Source organism: Suricata suricatta, chromosome 4 (assembly GCF_006229205.1).
Source record: "Suricata suricatta isolate VVHF042 chromosome 4, meerkat_22Aug2017_6uvM2_HiC, whole genome shotgun sequence".
In the NCBI taxonomy this organism is placed as follows: Eukaryota; Metazoa; Chordata; class Mammalia; order Carnivora; family Herpestidae; genus Suricata; species Suricata suricatta.
Window position 1 is genome coordinate 71,547,331 of NC_043703.1, and position 8,598 is coordinate 71,555,928.

Consider the following 8,598-nt stretch of genomic DNA (forward strand, 5'->3'; position numbering starts at 1 on the left):
CAGGGAGCTTTGTGTCTGTCCCAGGAGAGACTTTCCCGAAGGGAAACACCCAAACCCACCTTTCCTTGCACCTGCAGGTGGCTGGACCTGAACTAGATGCCTGCCATCTCCTGCCCAGCTCTTCCCATGACCTTGAATCTCTACTCTGTGCCAGGTGCTGGTATATATTTTCTAACTTCGCCCTCACAAGAACCTCATGAAGTGCAGAACTGTGGCTCATAGATGGAAAGTGCCTCCCCAACGAAGTCATACCATTTTCAGCTGGATGTGCCTGAATTCCAAATCATGCTTTTGCTGCAATTCCAGAATTTGCTACTCGGGCTCCCACACATGTGGCCTGAAGGCACTGGTTTCCCTTAGAAAACCATGGGCTGAGGTGCCCTGGCTTGCTCCCCCCGGCCCCCCACCCCATGCCCTCCCTTCCTGAAGACCCTCGCTCACTGCCTCCCTGGGATTTCTGGAATCTTCTCCTTTGTTTTCTGTGGACCGGACACCTTTGCCTTCTCCCGATTCTAGTTTATGTCAGAAGTGGTATCCACTGGTTAGTATCCCTTTCTCTTCTTCAAGTGATATCTGGTAATATTGTGCCATGTTTCATCCAATGACCTACCTGTCCCCTGCTTTCAGCCTCCTGGATCCTGGGGGCGGGGTTGGTGGGAGCCAGGGCTGGCTAAGGGAGTCCTGCCTCTGCTGCTGCAGTGACCTGCTTGGAGGGAACAGACAGCAAAATGGAACCAACAAAGTGCCTCCCAGGATTTCTGTTGGAGCTGGCAAGGTACAAACCCAGAGATCCCGGTAGTCTTCATTGACTAGCAGTTGTAGACAGCCTGCCTGGTTAGTGCCTTGTTGGCCGTCTTACCCAGGTTCAGAATGAACCCCTGTTTACCGCATCTCAGGGCCTGACGACGAAACTGAGACAGAGAAGAATGAACTAAGAGGGTCCAGCGTCTGATGTCATCATTTGAACAGCTGGTTGCAGCTGTGCCTGAAGGCCCTTGCTTCTCTCTTGTGCTTAAGTCAGTCTGGGCTGCGACTGAGAGTAGCCATTGGTCTAGACCAACATGAGCAAAGCAACTTAACGAGTTTCTTGGTGAACCTTCTTGCAAGAGCAGTCACACGTCAACGGGGAACTTGGTGGCCTCCCGGGGCCTCCCATGCCTCCCTTCATGTCTCAGGTTCCTTTGGTTGCTTGGACTGCAGACTCCTTCAGGGTAACGATTTGATTCTCTCTGTTATTTCACTTCTCCAGGGCCTTTCTGTAGGACTCTCTCCACAGTGGATATCAGTCAGTATCAGGATGGTGGCTGGACCAGGAGGCCAGGGGACAGGGCGGCTCCTGGCTTTTTGTAAACCCAGCCATCCTTGTCAGGGCCCATTGTGGTTTCCGGTATATATTATGTGCTCAGTAAATATCTGCTGGACGAGTGAACGACAGAAGGTGTTCAGATCCCTTCTAGATCTTGTGAGAAGAGCAGCCCCGGAAACTTAAATGTCTGTGTCGCATAAGCATCCCCACTTTCCTTGGTTCCTCCCGTCCAGCAGAGTTTTATCCTGATTCTCTTTGTCCAACTCCCTCAGAGCTAGCGAGTACAAGGTGGGGTGTGTGGTCAAGGTCTGAGTCACACTGGTCACCTTAGGTCTGTTGGTACACCTGCTCCGGGCTGGGGTCCCCTGAAGTCCGCCCCCCACCTCAGCATCTTAATTCCTATTTGACTCTGAGCAAATGTTTACGGAAGGAGTAATGATGGCTCCAGCCTCCTGCTGTCCGGTACCAATCCCCACCTTCTGGGACAGGCTCCCTGTTCTGGACAGAGGACGTCTCTGCTCCCCCAAATGTGGAGCTTTCCCCTCCACGCCCTGCCAGCCGGCTGCCCGTGCCCCTTTGGCCTTGCAGAGTTTGCCTTGCTTCTCACTTGTGGTCAGTACGCAGAGCCCTGGGGCCCTGGCTGCCCTGCTCCATCACAGCGGGGACACTCCTCCCCTGTGGGGGTGTGGCTGCCCTATAGTGGCAGTGAGCCACCTCTAGGCCAGCTGGCTGAAATCTTGGCTCCAGTTCTACGAGCCAGCCGGGGGCGGGGGAGGACATTTTGGCTGTGGGCAAGGCTGTCTTTCAGAAGAGCTGGTGTGGTGTAGGGATTACAGGTAAAGAAACGAGATTTCATCCACACTCTGCCATGCGTGGGTGGGTGACATTGGCCAGATCATGTCTCCTCTCCGGGTTTCTGCTTCCCCTGGAGCCAGGCCTGGGAGCCTGGATGTGGAACTGAATGAGCCCAGAGGTGTTTTCCATAGCTGAGTCTCTCTGCCCCTTTCCCCTTTGCCCTGAAGAAAGGTTGGGCATGGGGTGCAGGGGGAGCAGGAAGGAGCCAGGAGGTGGGTGTCAGGAGCTGGACAGTACGGGGATGCTCCCCAGTGGGCCCAGACTGGCCCCACTGTCCTACTGATGATTTCTTAGAGTGGCTCTTGGGGCACATCTAGAAAGACACCAGGCCCTGATGGGTTTTCTCCAAAATGGATCTTCTGCTGCTTTGCACCTCCAGAGACCAGATCACCCCAGTTTGCAACTGTTAAATCTGCAACTGTCCCCCCAATTCATTCATTGACTTCCGTGTTAGTGCCCAGCATTCCTACGCACTGCAGGCACTGGCCAGCGCTGCGTGGACACATGCACAAGACAGGCACCCGCCTTCCCTGCCACAGTGGAGTGGAAGCGAAGGACACACTCAGGTGTGTAACCAACCTGGTGAAGAGAGTGAGAGCATGACGTCATGGCACAGAACAAGAGAAGGAGCTGTTTAGGCAGGACAGTTAGTGGTGGCAGGAAGGTGACGTGTCCGCTGAGATTCGCAGTAAGGGGCTAGGAGAAAATCTGGGAAGGGTGTGACAGGCAGAAGGGACACACGTATGCAGGTGGGAAAGAGCAGTCTGGGTCTGAGAAGGAGAGGGGGGGCCAGGGAGAGCAGGGAGGGAGGAGGGGACAGGAAGCCGTGGGGACAGGCTTCAGTCATGAGGATGCTTAAGGCAGTTCTCGGGAGCCTCAGGAAGGAGCTTGGAGGTCAAGGACTATCAAGTTCTGGGAGAGGTTTTGAGGAAGGCAGTGTCCGAATTCTGTGTGGGGTCCGGATCACACTGCTTCTGACTGTGGAATGGAGATCGGCTGCCTGGCGAGGAGGCTTTGGAAGATCCCAGAGAGAGGCGGGCGCAGCGGGGAAGAATGAAGGGTGGGTTCAGTATACATTTAGGAGGTGGAAGTGGGGGGCTTGGTGACAGATTGGACAAGGGGACTCAGCCGGAAGGCTGACTCTCACTGTCTGGCCCACAGGTGGTGGCTCTGTTTTTCTTTCTTTTTTTTTTTTTTTTTATTTTTGATACAGAGAGAGTCAGAGCATAGAGGGGGAGGGGCAGAGAGAGAAGGAGACACAGAACCGGAAGCAGGCTCCAGGCTCTGAGCTAGCTGTCAGCACAGAGCCTGATGCGGGGCTCGAACCCACGAACGTGAGATCTGACCTGAGCCGAAGCCGGAGGCCTAACCGACTGAGCCACCAGGCGCCCCTCTGTTTTTCTTGAAGTGGGAAGCCGGGCTGTGATCCTGGGGGTCACCTGGGGCCCCCATGTGAGCCTCAGATCGTCCTCTGTCACTCAGTGGCACCCTTGGTTCCTTCTGACGCTCCAGGTGCAGTCCTACAGAAGGCTGTCGCACTGACTTCTCCCTCTGCCCGGGTCGCTGCTGCTCAGAGATCCACGTGTCTGGCTCCCTCACTTGCTTTGGGTCCTTTCTCAGACTGCACCTGCTTAGCGAGGCTTTCCTCAGCCACCGTGTTTAAAACTGCACCCTTGCCACCAACGGTCTATGATTTTGCCCTATGCCATCCATCACCATTGGTAATATGTACATACACAACAGACAACTTATTTGTCATGTTTATTGTTGATTTCCTGTCTCTCCTCCAAGAACAGAAGTGCAAGAGTTTTGTCTGTCTTGTGCACTGTTGTTGCCCAAGTACAGGGAACAATTCCTGGCAAATAACTGGCCTCAGAGGTCTATAGAATGAATGAATGAATGAATGAATGAATCACTTTGGGAGTCCTTAGCACGCAGTGGCTTTTAAAGCCAGGGGAGTGAAGAGAATGTAAAGGAAGGAGAAAATTCTAGGGGCGGGAGAAGAGGTGAGTAGAGAAGAGTCAACCAAAGACATGGGCAGGATAGCCCGCCAATAAGGAGACACTTGAGCCTCATGGAGGCTCGGGAATGAGTGGCCAAGATGGCTTAGGTCTCCTCAAGATGCCTTCCAGCAAGAATGATCTTTCCATGTTCTATCTGCTCACGTCATTTGTTAGCTTAACACCTGTTGTGGCTTCTGATCAACCTCGGATAATGCCCAGCTCCTAACTTGGCATTCAGTGTTAGCTCTCCGGTTAATTTCTCCGCACGTCTCCTGCCCCTAACCATGGCAGCCTCGGCTAAAAGGGCTGCAGTATCGTGTGTGCGCGCGCGCGCGCGTGTGTGCTCATGAGCGTGCGCACTCTCTATTCATGTCCATCACAGCACTCTATAAAACAACTTCTTACTCTTAACAATGTGCCAGGCATTATTCTAAGCATTTTACCACATTAACACAATTAATGATCTCTATAGCCTTCTGAGCGAGGCAACACTCAGATCTTGACACACGGATCAGGAAACTCAGGCAAAGGGAAGTTAAATGAGTTGAAATCCCCCAGGTAGTGGGTTGGGGCCCAGGTGGTCTGAGTCCCGAGCCTGCAGTCTTCACCCTCTGGTGTTGCTGCCTCTCTTGCTGCCTGCCATTCTCTCCAACTAAATGGTTCTTGACTAGAGGTAGTCTCACACCCTAAGGGACATTCGGCAGTGTCCGGAGACATTATCAGTGGTCCCAGCTGTGGGACAGGGGGGTGCTACTGGCATCCGGTGGGCAGAGGCCCCAGGGATGCCACTAAACATCCTACGATGTGCAACAGGGCACCCCGCAGCACCGTCAGCCCCAAATGTTAGCCGGCCAAAGTGCTCCATCTAGACTGCAGACCCCGTGAGTTTTCCTTCCCTCCTGCCTCCCAGAGCCTCCTCCTCCTCCTCCCCCAGGGACGCTGAACCCCAACATTCCACGGCAGTCCTCAATCCTCTTCCCTGGTCCGTTCGGCCCAGGGCTTCACATTGCCATTCTGAGGACTCTCCAAGGGCTATCCACGTTCCCCCCAGCCAGTTTATGGAGCAGCTCAGCCTCCAAAATACCCCTGAAACCAATGCTTCCCAGCCCGCTGATGGCCAGTGCCGCCCAAGCCTGGGCATCTCACTCCCAGATCTGTGGGGCCCCCCAGTCTCCCTCCCTGCTGCAGTGCACTCTCTACCTGCATCCAGAGTGATCTGCCCGCAGTCTAGTCCCCCTGTGTCAGTGCCCTGCTTTCAAGCCTCCTGGAGCCTCCCGTCCCACAGCCGTGAACCCCAGTCCCTTCCCACAGCCATGAACCCCAGCCCCTTCCCACAGCCGTGAACCCCAGCCCCTTCCCACAGCCATGAACCCCAGCCCCTGACTGTGGCCCTGCATCTGGCATGACACCTGCTCACCTCCCGCTGAGGCACTGGTCTCCGTTCTGCCCCTCTAAGGCCCCATGCTTTTCGGGCTCACTCCTCCCCGCTGTGGCCCGGTCCTTCTCACGACTCAGGTATTAGTTCAGACCCAGTGCCTCCCCCTCCACTGCTCTGCCTCCTCGTTCCTGTAGGGTTCATCTGACACTCGGGCCTATCTCCAAGGCCAGTGGCCATCTGCTCTCCCTGAGGCCTAAGCTGCGTGAGGACAGGGCTCTTCCTCCCCTGCGTGTTGCTGACTCCTCCGCACCCTAGGCAGTGCCCCGCATGCAAGGGCTCGTGAAGATCTAACAGAACCAAGGATGTGGATGTCATGGCTCTTCAAGCTCTCTGCTTGAATGTCTGCTGCGCCTCTCCAACATACCATGGCCAGAATGGACTCTTTGAGTGACCCCCTCCCTTCTGAACCCTCCAACCTAGTTTTCTCCATCTTAGTAGATGGCTGGACCATGACTGCCCAGGCACCTAGGATTCTGCTCCTGGCCTCACAGTCCATCGGCAAGTATTGGCTTCCTCCTCAAAGCAAACCCTGGTCACTACCCTCTACCCCCTTCCCAGCTGTTAACCCCACTCAGGCTGCCCTTAGCTCGGCCCTGAATGGTCATCTCTCCCCTAACTGGCCTCCTGGCTTCTAACCTCGCTGCCTTGCATGCTGTTCTCCTCAGAGCAGCCTTTTAGAAACAAATCAGGTGATTTTTCTCCCCTGTTATGAACTAGCCAAAGAAGAGTAATTTTTTCTGGTGATCTTGCCCTCCGCATGAAATCTCAGTGCCTACCCTCCTCTGAAGACTACTTATGATCTCTACTTATGTCTCCATAAGTACCTGGAGCTCTGCTTTGCACTAGCCTCCAGCCAGATTGGCCTTTCTTCTCTATCTTGCTTTGCTAAACTCTTTCCCTGCCCCAGGGCCTTTGCCCATGCTGAGCCCTCTGCATCTAATTGCCCCTCTTCCTGCTCTTGTCACCTCCATCTCCTTGTTATTTGAAAATCCTCCAGATATTTCTTCTCAGGGAAAGCTCCACTGACCACTCTCCTACTGAAAATGGCTCTTCAACAAGTTCAAAACTATAATACACCCATTTCCTTTGGCAGTCTACAACTATCTTGTTTATTTATATGCTTTTGGGATTTGTTTCCCCTACTGGTACAAAAGCAGCCTCCTTGTCTAGTCTGGTCACTGCTGTATTGTATTTAGTGACTCAGTGTGGGGTAAGAAGGCTTTGGGGCTCACCCACAGCCCCTGACAGTAGGGTTTGCCTTTCGAGGGGGGGCGCTTGAGCAACTTTTTCATTATGGAGACTGAAGCTATTAAAACTCCCCTGAAGATTCAGGGTCCTGCTATTTACAGAGCACGTGTCTGTGCTTTCCCATGTGAGGAGACTCACTCATGTAGTAAGTGTCCACTGTCCTTCTACTGTGTGCCCATCATCTGCTGAGGGGACGGTATGTGGGTCGCAGCCTCACAGCTCAGCATCCACGGGGCCACGGCTTGGATTCTTCAAAGTGGCTCCTGGCCAGTTGTTGAAGTGGAATGCAGCACCAGGTCCAGAACTGGGAGGCGGGGGGACCCCTTTGTGTCTTGACTCTGTATTCAGGGTGTGTGACCTGATGCAAGTGGCTTAGATTTCTCTGAAATGTGGCTATGGGTAAAATAGAGATAGTGATTATAAAGGCTTGAAGGATTAAGGCTCTCCTTCAGCCCGTTTCTCCTCCTTCTCTGTCCACCATCCAAGTGTCCTGAATCCTCCCGGACCGTCAAAAAACTCATGGGCACCCTGCCTTCCTGCAGCCAAGGCTGATCCACTCGCCCCCTAGCAAAACGTTCCCTGGAGACTGCCATCCGCTGGAACGTGCTTAGTCAGTAAGCTTTCCGGTAACGGTAACTTGTCAATGTCTGCTGTTCAGTTGGAGGATTCATCCTGCAGTGACACTGGCATTGTGTCAGAGGGTGTAGTTTTAAACCCAAAGGGGATGTCTTTCCTGAAGGATCCCGGCTCTGCAGCAAGCAGATGAGAGAACTTTCTTCGCAGAGTGAAGGGGCCCCTTGCTGTGACCCTTGGATCATACCAGGAAGGAGTTGGTTCTCCATCCAGGCTTGTACCCGTGAGAGCTTTCTGGAGCACAAGCAGTGTGGTCCCCACTGCAGTGAGGGGCCCGGTGAGCTGGGCCCCTCTGACCTCTCTGGTTTCCGTTGCATCAATTTTCTGTACTGCCGCCATGGTGAGTCCTTCGAAACACAAATCTGAGGGGCCTCTGGGTGGCTCAGTTAGTTAGGCGTTCGACTCTTGATTTCGGCTCGACAGGATCCCATGATTTGTGAGTTCAAGCCCCTTGCTGGGCTCTGTGCTGGCAGCGCAGAGCCTGCTGGGGATTCTCTCTCTCTCAAAATAAATAAACTTTAAAAAAAACCCACCAAAAATCTGATTGAGTGAGCCCTCTGCTTAAAAATCCTTAATCCAGCCAACCGGATTCAGCACTAAGCCCCCACCTCACTGTCCAATTTCACCCTTCCAGGAACTGCCTCTTGCTCTTTGCATTCCCATCCCTGGGCTTTTTCTCATTTCCTAGAGAGGACCTTGTGCCCTCCTACCCCAGTCCCTTTGCACAGGCTGCTCTTTCCTTCACTTCTTTCCATACCTTGATCTTTACCTAGTTAACTCCTCCTCGTTTTTAAGATCTCAAGTTTCCCTTGTTATTTTTTTATACAATTTATTTTTTTAACATATGCAATTATTTTCCGTCATTTACAATACAGTAGTTTCTTTTTTTTAAACATTATTATTATTTTTTAATATTTTATTTATTTTTGATGCAGAGAGAGACAAAGCATGAGGTGGGAGGGTCAGAGAGAGAAGGAGACACAGAATCAGAAACAGGCTCCAGGCTCTGAGCTAGCTGCCAGCACAGAGCCTGACGTGGGGCTCGAACCCATGAACGTGAGATCTGACCTGAGCCGAAGTCGGAGGCTTAGCCGACTGAGCCACCCAGGCACCCC